The sequence below is a fragment of the Zalophus californianus genome, chromosome 4 (assembly GCF_009762305.2).
Source record: "Zalophus californianus isolate mZalCal1 chromosome 4, mZalCal1.pri.v2, whole genome shotgun sequence".
NCBI lineage: Eukaryota > Metazoa > Chordata > Mammalia > Carnivora > Otariidae > Zalophus > Zalophus californianus.
The window spans coordinates 170,565,872-170,583,820 of NC_045598.1; the positions used below are offsets into that span (position 1 = coordinate 170,565,872).

At 39.2% G+C, this 17,949-nt stretch overlaps 1 long non-coding RNA gene across 1 annotated transcript in view; it reads left to right on the forward strand.

The window, feature by feature from the left end:
• The first annotated feature begins 698 nt into the window (after positions 1-698).
• Positions 699-17,949, forward strand: part of LOC113910229 — a 29,972-nt gene continuing 12,721 nt past the window's right edge. Inside the window, exons 1-2 of the long non-coding RNA XR_003515983.1 lie at positions 699-781; positions 3,430-3,468. This is a non-coding gene — a long non-coding RNA (uncharacterized LOC113910229). The remainder of the gene's footprint in view (positions 782-3,429; positions 3,469-17,949) is intronic.

A 17,949-nucleotide genomic window follows, 5' to 3' on the forward strand; every position in this document is an offset into this window, starting at 1 on the left:
TTTTCTCGTCATTTCTCTTGCAGCTCAGTCTTTTGTTTACAAATGTAGATAGAACCATATTATACTAAAAAGCTGAAATGGATTAGTGAGGTATCCTGGATAATGCAATAAACGAATCTGTTGTTTAAAATGAAAATAATTTGGGACTCCTGGGTGGCTCAGTTGTTAGGCGTCTGCCTTCGGCTTGGGTCATGATCCCAGGGTCCTGGGATCGAGCTCCGCATCGGGCTCCGTGCCTGGCGGGAAGCCTGCTTCTCCCTCTCCCACTCCCCCTGCTTGTGTTCCCTCTCTCGCTGTGTCTCTCTCTGTCAAATAAATAAAATCTTTAAAAATAATAATAATAAAATAAAATCCTGCCCTTGTCAACTTCTAGGGGCTCATGGGAGAGTCTGAAAAGGTAAATAAAAACCTCTTTAAAAAAAATGAAAATAATTTTCTGGTTTAGCTTTGAAGAAGAGTACAGAAAGTCATGCCATTAGCAATAATTTACTCATTTGTATATTTTATACAGATTTAATAAGTGTTTCAACTTGGCTTTTATATGGAGATTATAAAGTGCTTTGTCAGTTTTGCAAATATAACTTGAAGGCTTCAACTTGGCTAATACATCACATTGCTGGTTCCCCTTCTTCCTATTTTCGCTGGTAGAAGCAAGAGCTGAACACACAGGAGCTGGTGCCTTAAGGGAGTGGAGGTCATGAAAAGTCGATGACATGGAGGGCCAAGGAGAAGGTAGATCTCAAGCCCTAAAATCATCACATATGCAACATCTCTAGGCCAGGTGAGTCCTGTAGGTTCCTACAGTAGTTAAGAATCTCCAGCAAAGCAGTATCCTAAAACTGAGGGGTAGCTGTTGGGGGAGGATGGGACAACCCTCTGGAGCCTTGCTAGAAACACCTCAAAAAAAAAAAAAAAAAAAAAAAGAGAAAACACAGAGAGAGCACCAGGAAACTCTGGAATGAGGGGAAAGGGAATAGGTCAGATGCAGCATCTGAGAAACTCGCCCTTAGAGAAGAAAAGTAAGAGTCAGGCCAGCACCTGCCAAGTGGCTAGCTGTGTTCCCAAAGGACTTCAGACTCATCTACATACACTCATTTCGCAGCACTCACAAACCCCTTCACCATCACCAAGGCAAAGCCTGGGAAGGTAACCTGTAACCATCTTACATAGGTAATCATCAGGCTAATCTTTATACCTCCAATTCACTCTTGATATTCATTTTGTCCAGACCTCAACTGCATGAAGACTCTTTGGTTGGCATTAAGAGGAACTTGAGAGAGAGAGATGATATGGCATGAGATGTTGCTGATTTAATTGAAATACTGCAAATAGAATTTATTTCCAAAATGATATCTTGGATACTGCCATTTATAAAACCAATTCAAGAATTTCTTCCAAGGTTGCTTATTCCACAAATATTTAGTGAGCATCTACTATGTGTAAACACTAAGGAGACACAACGGAGGTCAATTCCTTGACCTCATGGAGCTTGCATTCTTGTCACCCTGTCACCTATCAGTCCTTTCTTCCATTCCCCAAGACGGTGAATCCAAACCCATTTAACCTCTACCACTTTCTGTCTCACATCCTTCACTCACAGTAGATACTTCATATACCACTTCACAAAGAGAACAGAGGATGGCAGCCCAGTTTTCTCCCCACCTTCCTCTAGCAGGGAACCTGGCCACACTCTCTTTCTGACTCAGGAAACCAGGCATCATTTCTGAACTTCCCCAGGGCTTTGGAAGCCATGGAGTCATGAACATGCCTGTGTCTGCTATGGGCTTTGTCCACAAAATCGAGGGTGCCCGGTATTGCCTTCATTTTTCTTCATTTGCTGACAGATTCCAAAACTTTAGCATGCCCTCAAAGCATCCACTGCATTTTACTAACTCATTTTGATAACTTCAAAGAAGACGGCGCCCACTCTTCGGATATAGAATTGCTTCTTAGAACAGATCATGTATTAGTTGTTAGCTAGTAAGTAATATATCAAAAGGGTGATAGGATTGTAAGTGCTGGTGTCATAAAGAAAAAGAGAAGTGTCTTTTTTTTCCCCTGAGTCACAGAAATGCCGATATTTAAGAGCTCAGTGAAAAATAAACCCTTAGTGAATACTAGCTAACCTGATAAAGAGTGATGAAGTCAAAAGATGATGGGCTTTGGAACAGATCGTCTGTGGTTTGAATTCCAGCAGCACTACTTAGTAGCCATGTGACTTCGAAAAAGCGATCTAGTATCTGTAAAGACAACTGTTATCACTTGTAAAATAAAGATAAAAATCCAGCCTTATCAGGGTTATAGTAAGAAATAGATGAGATAACATAATGTCTCCAGCCCCACACTTGGGTGAAATGGCAGCAGATTCGATATTAAAGGCCAGTTTTGTTTAGAATTCCTGGGCCCATCCCATGCCTCTCCTGCACGATCTCATCTCATTTGTTTTGTCCATAGCTCTGTAATTGCAATACAGTCAATGGCTGGAGGTTTCCAGAAGAGCTGACCAAATACCAGTGTTCCCAAACAGTGAATCTGCTTAGAGATGTTATTTGAGTAATTTTTTGTCATTGTGTTAAGAATCGTATCTTGTCTATTTGACACAAGTTTGAGTAATAGAAACCTAATGAGCCTTTTCTTACCAGAAAACTATGTCTACCTCAAAACAAAATGTTTTTGTGAAGAGTCAATTATTTTTATGCTTTCTTGGCCAAACTTTGAGGTGATCGGTAACAGGAATTATAATTAGAACATTGAAAGTATCGTTCTATTTTCTGCCCACAGAAATCCTGCTACTTTATTAGTAAGACATAGGCCTGAGCAGATACGCTGATGGAGAAACGTGTGCCTTCAGATTAATTTAGATATATATAGGTACATGCTTTTGATTAATGTTGGAGTTCTTATCCTCTGGATGACCTTGTTAATTCATTTGGTGGAGTCTAATCTGTCTTCCTTAGTGAGGAGAAATAGGATCATTTCCAAGGGATACAGTAGAGACCAGAGTCCCATATTTGTTTTAATCTCTGGTGATATACTGTGTTGCAACCAAGAAAATGCAACTGAGAAAATCTTTATTTCCTAGAGTTGTCTTGATATTTACCAACCTAATGTTGATTTAATATGGGTGTAAGATGAAAGTGAGGAAGGGAAAAATTATTCTCAGGGGAAGCTAAAAAAGAAAACAAAACAAAATTCAATTTGATGTTTGGCCATTAGCTACAATTAATGAATCCATTCAATTGATGAGGTGCCACTGTTTCATTATCTACGTTACTGTAAGATAGAATTGGGGGAGGCTTGTCTTTACCCCCCTTATTTCAGAGTTTACTATTTCTCCCAACAATTCATATTCATTTGGTCTTAGAGAAAGGTTGGTATGAAATGATAATGGCAATGATAATCCTTAAACCCATGTCTTGCTTTTCCTAGGATTTATCTGTTCTGTCCAAGAAGAGAATAAGGAATGAGGTAAATATATTCACATATTAATTCAAATTTACAAACTTTTTTTTGAGTGTTTACTGTCAGGCACTGAATTAGATACTGGATATGAAGAGATAAATAAGTCATTTTTTCTGTTCTTGTGGATCTCAGAGCTTAATAGGAGAGACAGACCATTTGTCCCAGCAATCAGTGCACTTAGAGGTGTTTTAGGTCAGATTGCCTAAAAGCACAGCCTGACATGGAGGTTCATGTATGAGTGATTAGCTGATGGAGTGTTTTCAGGAGTGAAGGAAGCAGATCTGGGCAGGGGAAGAAGCTAAGCAGAGATGTGAATTCAGCTGAGTCTTGCCTCACCTGATCTCCAGGGGAGCTACAGGGCATGAAGACCACAGACTTGTCCCACCTTGAGTCGAGAGGCTGGGTCTGTGTACCCTTCAATCATCTAGTCATTTGATGAGGGCTCTCCTTGTGGGCATTTCTGGACTCCTAGTGGTCAAAAAGAATTCTCTGGAGAAAGATCGCTATGGGCCACCAGCAGCCAAGACTCCTAGCAGCTAAGAGATAAGTGCCCTGGCTTGGTGGTGGCCTGGTTCAGACTGTATCTGCCACTGGAAACAAAAATGAGGATAACATGGCTTTTCACCCAGGTAAGTCAGAGTCCCACTGTGTAGACTGGCATTAAACAAACTACAGTGCAGTGTGACAAGTATAACTAGAAGAGTTTGTACAAGATGGCAGGCACAAGACAGCGATGATCTGATTATACATTCACTGGCACTTAAGCTCATTACACAAAATACTGGTGGCATTTTAAAAAATTGTTCTATCTTTCTGGCGGTAAAGAGTATGGGCATGGAAGTCTCTTCAGAGAAGAAACTAACTGAGGTAGATTCACAGGGAATAGGCTTTGTAAATGGGATACTGGTGAATGGGGAATGATTACAACTGCAATGTCTAATCCATGGCCTTGAATTAAATCTCAGTGGGAACTCTTTTTCAACCCTATTGCCATTCAGTCCTATAAAGGTATAATTAAGCATGTATATGTAGATAATAATATATAATATATTATATATTTTAATATATTATAACTATATATTTGGTGAGTAATAATTATAGGTTACATTGTTATATTACATTGTATATTTCAAAAATTATAAACATATTATAAGGTATAAATAAATATATAAATAATAGTAAATATAATCTAAATAACAATATAAATATTATAAACGTGTTACATTTTATTATTATAATATACATAATTGATTATATTTGTATTACATTATATTATATTGAGACTTTAAGAAAGGAATAAGGTTGGATTTTAAGGAAGAAGGACACTTGTAACACAATGATAAGAGCCTTTCTATTATAGTAAGCACATGGTGATAGTATTCTCTTTTGGAACTAAGAAGGAAGCTACCAATATGAGTCAAGATTTGTTGAAAGATACAGATATACTTTTAATAATGGAGTTGGCCTGTCAAGTTAAATGATTGAGGTATGTTTTCGTAAGAAGCTTTTCCAAAGGTAGTCTACAATATCCAGTAATATTTTCATTTAGTGATACCATTGTTTTATTTAATACATCTTGGACGTAATGTTGGCTGTAGGCTTGTAGAACCTCCAGGGAAAACAGGCCCAACCCAGAACTGGGAACATCTCTATTGGGTTCCAGGTTTTCATTTCTTGTGATGGACTTCTCCAGAATTAGTCATATTAAATAAAATGATGTTTCAGTCTACTTATCTAATGCTCTAGCCATGCAAATATCCATGTTTTAAGAACACAATAGAATGAAGTGAGATTTCTTTGTCTGTGTGGCTCACTTTCAGTTTCTGCAGTCTTCTTATTAACTCCAAATCCTGGAATATAATGCTTGGCTTGGAGGTTGACAAACTGGAAGGTCATTTATTTGTGTTCATTATTTATTACTTGAACTTTTCATATTTCATATCCTTTTTTAATGGTCATCCCAATATTTTCCCAGAATTGTCTTTTAATTTGAAAATGTACATTTCATTTATTTTTTATTTTTTTTTAAAGATTTTTTATTTATTTATTTGACAGAGAGATAGAAGCACTAGTAGGCAGAGAGGCAGGCAGAGGGAGAAGCAGGCTCCCCGCCGAGCAGGGAGCCCGATGCAGGGCTCAATCCCAGGACCCTGGGATCACAACCTGAGCCGAAGGCAGCCGCCCAACTGACTGAGCCACCCAGGCACCCCTGTACGTTTCATTTAAAAACAAAAGGAGAAAAGAAACTTTCTGTGACCTCCATAATTACCTTCTACATTTGCCTATTTTTCTTTTCATGTGAACATATTAAAAAATTGCTTGTATATCTGATGTTCTATTCAAGGAAGAAAATTACATTGATTAAGTATTATGTTCATTCCTCCATGTTTGATGGCTTGAGTGGTAGAAGACCATTGAGAGGAGAAATTTCTTATGAGGAGAAATGTTAAGGAAGAGAATAAGCGAAACACAAATACAGGTACACTGAAACATACACACATACATCACCACCACTGAAACACACACACACACACACCACCACCACCACCACCACCACCACCACCACCACCACCACCCATGGGTAAATGACTCTAGGACAAAATGTCCTGATTTAAGTGCTGTTTGGAACTTGGCATCAATATGACTTCTACTTTTACAAAAGCTTCTGGAAAAAGCTATGTTAGGAAATATTGGCAATTTATGTCTGAATTTTGTTACTCTAACTTATTCTTTCCTGAGACAAGGGACAACATGTGGTTGTATTAAACTATAACAAGGACAGACACACACAGATGAAAATCCATCCTTTTATTTGCACAATTCTGTCCTTTTATTTGCATACTTCCCAGAGGGGTTAGTGACCAGTTTGAATTTGGGAAGTTATGCCTTTTATTAGCAGAAAGCAGGCATTTGAAGGTGCTTTCATTTCTCTTGGTTGGTAAGGTCATCTTACATCGGTTATCCTTGGTTGGGTTTAGTCCTGTAGGGATGCAGAGCAGCTCTTTTCTGCTCTGATTTTCCTTTAGCTATTGCCTCCTCTCTCGCTCAGTCTATGTGGTTTAGGTGTGACAGCACTCCCCTTTCCACCCCCTCACCCATCCCAGACCCCTGAGAAGGCCCAATACCCAGGTCAACAACCATAGCACTCACTCTCATTGCAAGGATGGGCAGAAGATCTAAAGGTGGGCCAAACCACTGATATTCCTGTCCTTGCAACCAGACTACTCAATGCTTTTTAGGAGGATAAAGGGGATTTCTCTTTTCTCTTGGTTTTAATTCTTAAGTAATTATAAACCAGACAGCCAAACAAAAAGGCACTTTCTTACTCTCATTCTATTATTAAAATAATAATGTGTTAGGAGCCATGCTCACTGCATTTGTTTCATCATCTCATATAATTTCTACAGTAATCCTCTGGGGTAGGTACTTCGATTATCCCCATCTATGTAAGAGAAGCTAAAACTTAGACACGCTGTTTTTTGAAGGTCACATGCTGATAAATAAATGATAGTTAGGCCTGAACCTATTTAGTCTGACTTGAAACTCATGCTCTTAACCTCTGCATATTATCTGTAGGCAGATAATGCCTTTCTGAGCAGAAGGAAAGCCTACATTTAACATTTTTGCAAACATCAAAACAAAACATATATTTGGAACAGAGGAGTGAAGGAGAAGTAGGGGAGAGTATGCCCTAGAGAATCATAGAGTCAGAGGGACCGTAGTCTCTCAGTGACTGGAGATCAAGATTGGAGCATCTTGAATGGTAGTGGGACAGAGGTGGGTACCACTCAAGTAAGCGGAGTCCTGGCTAAGTACTCACCAAGCTAAATCTATAACTCGAGGTTATACACTTGAGGCATCACATCACCTTCAGTGTGAGCACCATATTCTAGACTATTCCAAGTTTGCTAGAGCTAGGTAATAAGTTTGGCTTGCTACCCTGTTGTTTCATGTTTGTTTATTAATGAATTCATTTGTTTATTCAGTCATCCATTCCTTTGATTTTTATTGAGCATCTGCTAAGTGTCAGGTATTAGATGGCTAGGATATATCAAGGTATCTGCCCCCAAGGAACTCCTAATCTAGAACAAGAGATGGATGAGTTAAAAAACAAAGTATAATGAAGTAATGAATGTTCAACAGTTTTAGTAGGAAGAAAAAAGAAGGAAAAGAAATTATAATAGAGTACATTTTGTGACCTGACTGGACCATACAGTTGAGCCAAGAAAGATGCCTCTAATATTTACTCTTATTAATTTTATTTATTTAATTATGGATGAATTTAATTCTGGAAATGTTCCCAGATGCCTTTCCCTGCTGGGGAACACAACAGTTTTATAAGTGGTAACCTTCCCCTCGTGAGCTGGAAGCCATCTAAATTCTTCAGTGCCTCTGCTAGCAGCTACATTTAAAGAATTTTATGCTGAAGTATTTTGATGTAATTGGGAAAAATACAATGAATCAGATCCACTCAGATCCTAGTTCAACTTACCTGCTTACTAAGTGTATGATATTGTATAAATTATTTAACAACTCTGAGCCCAAGTTTTTTAAAACTGTAACAGGGGATGCATATGTAAAGTGTAAATGAATGTATAAATATGAAGTGCATCTCATGTTAATATTCACTTGCTCAACAAACTTTAGTTTTCTTCCCTTCCATGGTTTCCTAGTCTCTGTTTTCTCATTTATAATATTGGGATAACAGTACTTATTTGTAAGACTGATCAATCAATGAAAGTATGTACATCAAAAAATGGTTGGCACGAGAGGGCGGATCAAGATGGCGGAGGAGTAGGAGACCTAGATTTCGTCTGGTCCCAGGAATTCAGCTGAATAGGGATCAAACCATTCTGAACACCTACGAACTCAACAGGAGACCGAAGAAGAGAGTAACAACAACTCTCTGAACGGAGAAGCGACCACTTACTGGAAGGTAGGACGTGCGGAGAAGTGAATCCGAGGCGATATTCGGGAGGATAGACGGCGGGGGAGGGGCCTCCGTCAGCCGCTTCTGGCAAGTGATAGAGCCACGGAGCACAAAATCGGAACTTTTGGAATTCGGTTCCGCTGAGGGACGCCGCTGCAGTGGCTAAGCGGGGGGTGGAACCCTCGCGGGACAGTGTGGTCTCAGGACCCTCGGGGTCACAGAAAGACCAGGGGTGCCTGAGTGCGGCAGAGCTGCCAGGTATTGGAGCGGGGAAGCCGGCTGCAGAGATGGAGCCGAGGCGCGGGCTCTCAGCTCGGGGTTGCCATAAACCGTGACCCGCGGCCCAGTCGGGCCACTGCTCCTCCAGCAGGGACCCAACAAGCGGCAGATCCGGGGAGACTCCCCTTCCTCCCCCGAGAGGAGCGGCGCGGGAGCGCACCGCAGGGATCTGCTGGGTTTGGAGACTCCACACGGGGTCGGGTGCCAGAGATAGAAACGCTCGGTCACAGGCCGGGTGAGCACGGAGTGCGACCAGAGTCCGGGGAGACGGGAGTGACTGCTTTTCTCTGGGGGCACACTGAGGAGCGGGGCCCCAAGTTCTCAGCTCCCCCGAGTGGAGATTGGGAGGCCACCATTTTCACCCTGGTCCTCCAAAGCTGTACCGAGAGCTTGCAGGGAACAAAAGCTCCTGAGAGCAAACCCAAGGAGCTTGCTTAGCCCGGACCAACAGGGGTGGGGCAATTCCACCTCCGGCGAAGACATTTGGGAACCACGGCAACAGGCCCCTCCCCCAGAAGATCAGCACGAACAGCCAGCAAGCCAAGACCAAGTTTACTATCAAGGAGAACGGGAGAACTCCAGCGCTAGGGGAATACTGCACATAGAATTCATGGCTTTTTTTTACCATGATTCATTAGTTTTTCAAAGTTAATTTTTTTAACTGTTTTTTTAATTTTTCTTTTTCCCTTTTTCAACCAACATCTTATCAATCCCTTTTTTTAAAAAAACATTTTTTATTTTTCATTTTTAGAGTCATATTTTATCCCTTCATAGTAGTTATCCTTATTTTTGGCATATATATATAAGTTGTTCTCTCTTTAAAATTTTGAGATACAGTTTCTTCTAACAGATCAAAATATACCCTAAATCACTAGTGTATGGCTTTGTTCTACTCTCCTGCCTGGTCACATTCTCTCCCTTTTTTTTTTAAATCTTCTTTCTTTTTTCAAACAACTTCTTATCAATTCCTTTTATAAAATCTCTTATAATTTTCATCTTTACAGTCATCTTCCATCCCTTCATTGTATCAACCCTTATTTTGTACATATATAAGACTTTCTTCCTTTAAAATTTTAGGAGGCACTTTTTTCTAACAGACCAAAATATGCCCAAAATCTAGTGTGTGGCACTGATCTATGCACCAGCCTGATCATATTTTATCATATTCTGTTTTTTTGTATTGTTCTGTTTTTGTTTTTGTTTTTATCTTTTTCTTTTTTTTTCTTTCTTTTCTCTTTCTTTTCTCTTTCTTTCCCTTTTTTTCCCCTGGTTTCAGGTCTTTTCTGATTTGTATAGAGTATATTTGCTGGGAACGTTGTTAACCTGTTAGCATTTTGTTCTCTCATAATCTCTTCTCCTCTGGACAAAATGACAAGATGAAAAATATCACCTAAGCAAAAAGAACAAGAGATAGTACCGTCAGCCAGCGACCTACTCAATACGGACATTAGTACGATGTCGGACCTAGAGTTCAGAATCATGACTTTAAAGATACTAGCTGGGCTTGAAAAAAGCATGGACGTTATTAGAGAAACCCTTTCTGGAGAAATAAAAGAACTAAAATCTAACCAAGTCGAAATCAAAAAGGCTATTAATGAGGTGCAATCAAAAATGGGGGCACTAACTGCTAGGATAAATGAGGCAGAAGAGAGAATGAGCGATATAGAAGACCAAATGATGGAAAATAAAGAGGCTGAGAAAAAGAGAGAGAAACAACTACAGGATCACGAGGGCAGAATTCGAGAGATAAGTGATACGATAAGACGAAACAACATTAGAATAATTGGGATCCCAGAAGAAGAAGAAAGAGAGAGAGGGGCAGAAGGTATATTGGAGCAAATAATAGCACAGAACTTCCCTAATGTGACGAAGGAAATAGGCATCAAAATCCAGGAGGCACAGACCCCTCTCAAAATCAGTAAACATAGGTCAACACCCCGACATCTAATAGTAAAACTTACGAGTCTCAGAGACAAAGAGAAAATCCTGAAAGCAGCTCGGGAGAAGAAATATGTAACCTACATATTAGAAATATTAGAAATATTAGATTGGCAACAGACCTATCCACAGAGACCTGGCAGGCCAGAAAGGACTGACATGATATCTTCAGAGCACTAAACGAGAAAAATATGCAGCCAAGAATACCATATCCAGCTAGGCTCTCATTGAAAATTGAAGGAGAGTTAAAAAGCTTCCAGGACAAACAAAAATCAAGGAATTTGCAAACATGAAACCAGCCCTCCAAGAAATATTGAAAGGGGTCCTCTAAGCAAAGAGAGAGCCTAAAAGCAGCACAGATCAGAAAGGAACAGGGACAATATACAGTAACAGTCACCTTACAGGCAATACAATGTCACTAAATTCATACCTTTCAATAGTTACCCTGAATGTAAATGGGCTAAATGCCCCAATCAAAAGACATAGGCTATCAGATTGGATTAAAAAACAAGACCCATCAATATGCTGTCTACAAGAGACTCATTTTAGACCCAAAGACACCCCCAGATTGAAAGTGAGGGGGTGGAAAACCATTTACCATGCTAATGGACACCAAAAGGAAGCAGGGGTGGCAATCCTTATATCAGACAAATTAGATTTTAAAACAAAGACTGTAATAAGAGATGAGGAAGGGTAATGTATCCTACTTAAAGGGTCTATCCAACAAGAAGATCTAACAATTGTAAATATCTATGCCCCTAACATGGGAGCAGCCAATTATATAAGGCAATTAATAACAAAAGCGAAGAAACACACTGACAACAATACAATAATAGTGGGGAACTTTAACACCCCCCCTGACTGAAATGGACAGGTCATCTAAGCAAAAGATCAACAAGGAAATAAAGACATTAAATGACACACTGGACCAAATGGATTTCACAGACATATTCAGAACATTCCATCCCAAAGCAATGGAATACACATTCTTCTCTAGTGCCCATGGAACATTCTCCAAAATAGATCACATCCTAGGTCACAAATCAGGTCTCAACCGGTACCAAAAGATTGGGATTATTCCCTGCATATTTTCAGACCACAGTGCTTTGAAACTAGAACTCAATCACAAGAGGAAAGTCGGAAAGAACTCAAATACATGGAGGCTAAAGAGCATCCTACTAAAGAATGAATAGGTCAACCAGGACATTAAAGAAGAATTAAAAAAATTCATGGAAACCAAAGAAAATGAAAACACAACTGTTCAAAATCTTTGGGATGCAGCAAAGGCAGTCGTGAGAGGAAAGTATATAGCAATACAAGCCTTTCTCAAGAAACAAGAAAGGTCTCAAATACACAACCTAACCCTACACCTAAAGGAGCTGGAGAAAGAACAGCAAATAAAGCCTAAACCCAGCAGGAGAAGAGAAATAATAAAAATCAGAGCAGAAATCAATGAAATAGAAACCAAAAGAACAGTAGAACAGATCAACGAAACTAGGAGATGGTTCTTTGAAAGAATTAACAAGATTGATAAACCCCTGGCCAGACTTATCAAAAAGAAAAGAGAAATGACCCACATCAACAAAATCATGAATGAGGGGCGCCTGGGTGGCTCAGTCATTAAGCGTCTGCCTTCGGCTCAGGTCATGATCCCAGGGTCCTGGGATCGAGCCCCACATCGGGCTCCCTGCTCCGCGGGAAGCCTGCTTCTCCCTCTCCCGCTCCCCCTGCTTGTGTTCCCTCTCTTGCTGTGTCTCTTTCTGTCAAATAAATAAATAAAATCTTTAAAAAAAAAAAATCATGAATGAAAGAGGAGAGATCACAACCAACGCCAAAGAAATAGAAACAATTATAAGAACATATTATGAGCAACTCTATGCCAGCAAATTAGATAACCTGGAAGAAATGGGTGCATTCCTAGAGATGTATCAACTACCAAAATTGAACCAGGAAGAAATAGAAAACCTGAACAGACCTATAACCACTAAGGAAATTGAAGCAGTCATCAAAAATCTCCCAACAACAAAAGCCCAGGGCCAGATGGCTTCCCAGGGGAATTCTATCTGACATTTAAAGAAGAATTAATACCTATTCTCCTGAAACTGTTCCAAAAAATAGAAATGGAAGGAAAACTTCCAAACCTATTTTATGAGGGCACCATTACCTTGATCCCAAAACCAGAAAAAGACCCCATCAAAAAGGAGAATTACAGACCAATATCCTTGATGAACATGGATGCAAAAATTCTCACCAAAATACTAGCCAATAGGCTCCAACAGTACATTAAAAGGATTATTCACCACGACCAAGTGGGATTTATCCCTGGGCTGAAAGGCTGGTTCAACATCCGCAAATCAATCAACGTGATACAATACATTAACAAAAGAAAGAACAAGAATCATATGATCCTCTCAATAGATGCAGAAAAAGCATTTGACAAAGTACAGCATCCTTTCTTCATCAAAACTCTTCAGAGTATAGGGATAGAGGGGACATACCTCAATATCATAAAAGCCATCTATGAAAAACCTACAGCGAATATCATTCTCAATGGAGAAACGCTGAGAGCTTTACCCCTAAGGTCAGGAACGCAGCAGGGATGTCCACTATCATCACTGCTATTCAACATAGTATTAGAAGTCCTAGCCACAGCAATCAGACAACAAAAAGAAATCAAAGGCATCCAAATCGGCAAAGAGGAAGTCAAACTCTCACTCTTTGCAGATGATATGATACTGTATGTGGAAAACCCAATAGACTCCACCCCAAAACTGCTAGAACTCATACAGGAATTCAGTCAAGTAGCAGGCTATAAAATCAATGCACAGAAATCAGTGGCATTCCTATACACCAACAACAAGACAGAAGAGAGACAAATCAAGGAGTCGATCCCATTTACAATTGCACCCAAAACCATAAAATACCTAGGAATAAATCTAACCAAAGAGGCAAAGGATCTGTACTCAAAACTATAAAATACTCATGAAAGAAATTGAAGAAGACACAAAGAAATGGAAAAACGTTCCATGCTTATGGATTGGAAGAACAAGCATTGTGAAGATGTCAATGCTACCTAGAGTAATCTACACATTCAATGCAATCCCCATCAAAATACCATCCACTTTTTTCAAAGAAATGGAACAAATAATCCTAATTGTATGGAACCAGAAGAGACCCCAAATAGCCAGAGGAACATTGAAAAAGAAAAGCAAAGCTGGCGGCAGCACAATTCCGGACTTCCAGCTCTATTACAAAGCTGTCATCATCAAGACAGTATGGTACTGGCACAAAAACAGACACATAGATCAGTAGGAACAGAATCGAGAGCCCAGAAGTGGACCCTCAACTCTATGGTGAACTAATCTTTGACAAAGCAGGAAAGAATGTCCAGTGGAAAAAAGACAGTCTCTTCAACAAATGGTGTTGGGAAAATTGGACAGCCACATGCAGAAGAATGAAACTGGACCATTTCCTTACACCACACACAAAAAGAGACTCCAAATGGTTGAAAGACCTAAACGTGAGACAGGAGTCCATCAAAATCCTAAAGGAGAACACAGGTAGCAACCTCTTCGACCTCAGCCACAGCAACTTCTTCCTAGAAACATCGCCAAATGCAAGGGACGCAAGGGCAAAAATGAACTATCGGGATTTCATCGAGATAAAAAGCGTTTGCACAGCAAAAGAAACAGTCCACAAAACCAAAAGACAACCGACAGAATGGGAGAAAATATTTGCAAATGACATATCAGATAAAGGGCTAGTATCCAAAATCTATAAAGAACTTATCATACTCAACACCCAAAGAACAAATAATCCAATCAAGAAATAGGCAGAAGACATGAAGAGACATTTTTCCAAAGAAGACATCCAAATGGCCAACAGACACATGAAAAAGTGCTCAACATCGCTCGGCATCAGGGAACTCCAAGTCAAAACCTCAATGAGATACCACCTCACACCAGTCAGAATGGCTAAAATGAACAAGTCAGGAAACGACAGATGTTGGCGGGGATGTGGAGAAAGGGGAACCCTCCTACACTGTTGGTGGGAATGCAATCTGGTGCAGCCACTCTGGAAAACAGTGTGGAGGTTCCTCAAACATTTGAAAATAGAGCTACCATATGATCCAGCAATTGCACTACTGGGTATTTACCACAAAGATACAAATGTAGGGATCCGAAGGGGTACGTGCACCCCAATGTTTATAGCAGCAATGTCCACAATAGCCAAACTGTGAAAAGAGCCAAGATGTCCATCGACAGATGAATGGATAAAGAAGAGGTGGTATATATACACAATGGAATATTATGCAGCCATCAAAAGGAATGAGATCTTGCCATTTGCAACAACGTGATGGAACTGGAGGGTGTTATGCTGAGTGAAATAAGTCAATCAGAGAAATACATGTATCATATGACCTCACTGATATGAGGAATTCTTAATCTCAGGAAACAAACTGAGTGTTGCTGGAGTGGTGGGGGAGGGTGGGATGGGGTGGCTGGGTGATAGACATTGGGTAGGGTATGTGCTATGGTGAGCGCTGTGAATTGTGCAAGACTTTTGAATCACTAATCTGTACTTCTGAAACAAATAATGCAACATATGTTAAGAAAAAAGAGAAAGAAGAAGATAGCAGGAGGGGAAGAATGAAGAGGAGTAAGTCGGAGGGGGAGATGAACCATGAGAGACGATGGACTCTGAAAAACAAACTGAGGGTTCTAGAGGGGAGGAGGGTGGGGGGATGGGTTAGCCTGGTGATGGGTATTAAAGAGGGCACATTCTGCATGGAGCACTGGGTGTTATGTACAAACAATGAATCATGGAACACTACATCAAGAACTAATGATGTAATGTATGGTGATTAACATAACAATAAAAAAATTTAAAAAATGGTTGACACATAGTAGATGCTCAATAAATGTCAAATTCCCTTGCCTTTTCTCTTACATTCTTGAAAAATGGGCAAAAGGAACTTCTATGGTAAATTCTAAGAAGAAAAAAATCCTACATATCTGAATAATTACATTCTTGACTCAGAGTCCATTACAGTTCTCCATTGCCTGGAAAGACACAATAAAAACAAAGACAAAGTAGGAAGCAGATCACAAAGACATATAATGTATAAGGGAAGTAGTTAAAACTTTCAGTAAGATTTTCTCTCTCTCTCTCTCTCTCTTTATATATATATATATTTTTTTCCCAATGGCTTGATAATTAATATTCTAATGTTATAAAAATAAAAGCAGTGCTTTCAAATCATAGTACAAAGAAAAAACAGTTGCCTTATTTGTGCTATGGAAAAGGTGATTTAGAAATAACATTTTTATTCATTTGTCATATATATTTTGTATATGGGGCCCCAACCTTAAAGCTGGTAGTTGATAGTCTGGTTATATAGAAGCCTTCTCCCTGCTGAAAAGTAGTTTTCTACTCTAAATCCATTCTATTTTCATTTATGCTGGAATGATGAATAATGCAGTGTAAATTGCCTTTTTTTCTGATTTAATGCTAGCATAGGAACTGTTCTCTAGAATAATATCAATTAAAATTCTCTGTGGCAGATGTGGGTTGTGGACCTGGTCAAAAGGCATAAACTCCCAACCTACCCTGTGATTGTTTTAGTAGAGGATTTCCAGGCATTACTTCGAATGAACTCAGCCATGCATTGCAGGTAATGAGGGAGACACAATTTCATACCCAGCTTCTTAACTCCTTGGCAGCTGTTGAAGGTAGCTTTATTTTTCACTTGGTGGACTAGAACATCCCCTCAGATTAGGGAGAAGGAAGCCCTTTGTATTTTATAAGCACAGCTCTGTCAGGAGTGAGTAATAATAGCATGGACTCTGCTTTTTATAGTCAATTTTATTTCTACTTTAAGGAACAAGTTCTTCTTCATCACATTTGGAAGCAGAAGCAGAATGGCTCTTGGTAAAAGTTAAAGCATGGACAATATCAGCAAAGATAATTGAAATCTATACATTTAAATCTAATTCTATTTTATTTCTTTCCAAATAAGTATTAAGTTCCTACTATATACAAAAGAGTATGTTCTATGCATATATGTTGATTTAACTTTGTCAATATCCATTATCCAGATTGGTCCACCAATACTGAATATACTCTCCCAGTTTTCTGCAATTCAACTAGTCATGAATAACTTTGATTTCCTTCTTGTCTTCTTATTGTTACCCATAAAGTTTTAGAGCCATCCTACATTCTTAGAATATATTTACCTAAGGAAAAGCTAATTTCATGAGGGAAATCTCCTATTAAGATTCCAAGAGTGCCTCAAAGAAGCCAAAAAGGACTTTTTTCTGAAAGATCTAGGCTTTCTTTCCTATCAGAATGATCTAAAACTGACTAGTGTAACAGGTATATTGCAATATGTCTTCCAATTGTCCCTGCTTCCTGGCAGTTACACCCTCATTCAGTCTCTTCCCATTGAATGTGGGCTCACCCTTTGACTTGCTTCTAACCATTAGAATAAGGAAAAGATGATGGGATATCACTTATGTAATTGGGTTATATAAAATTATGACTTCCATCTTCCTAGCAGATTCTCTCTATTGCCTTCTCAATTTGCATACTGCCATATTAGGAAGGTGCATGTGGCAAGGAACTAAGAAACATTTCTAGCCAATAGCCAGCTGGAAACAGGCCCTCAGCCCAGTAACTTCTGGAAAACTGAATTTTTCCAACAAGCCTGTGTGTATGGAAGCCGATCCTCTCCTAGTCAGGTCTTCAGATGAGACCACAGCCCTGACCAACACCTTGATTAAAATCATATTCCCTGAAGCACTAGTCACAATAGTCAAGATGTGGAAACAACCCAAATGTCCATTGACAGATGAATGGATAAAGAATATGTAGTATATATTCAATGGAATATTATTCAGCCTTAAAAATAAGAAAATCTTGCAATATGGAACAACACAGATGAACCTAGAGGATTTTATGCTAAGTGAAATGAGCCAGTCATAGAAGGACAAATACTTTATAATTCTACTTATATGAGATATCTAAAATAGCTAAGGCCATGGAAGCAAAGAGTAGAAAGATGACTGCTAAGGGTTTAGGGAAGGGGGAAATGGGGAGTTGTTCAATGGTTATAAGGTTTCTGTTATTCATGATGAATAAATTCTAGAGATCTGCTGTACAACATCATGTCTGTAGTCAACAATACTGTACTGTACTTTCAAAAATTCATTAAAAGGGTAGATCTCGTGTTAGATGTTCTTACTACAAAAAAAAAAAAAAAAAGAGTATATTGTCAAGGGAATTACTCTGAGAATAAATGGAACTTAATACTGCTGGGGAACAGTGGGAAATTGAATAGA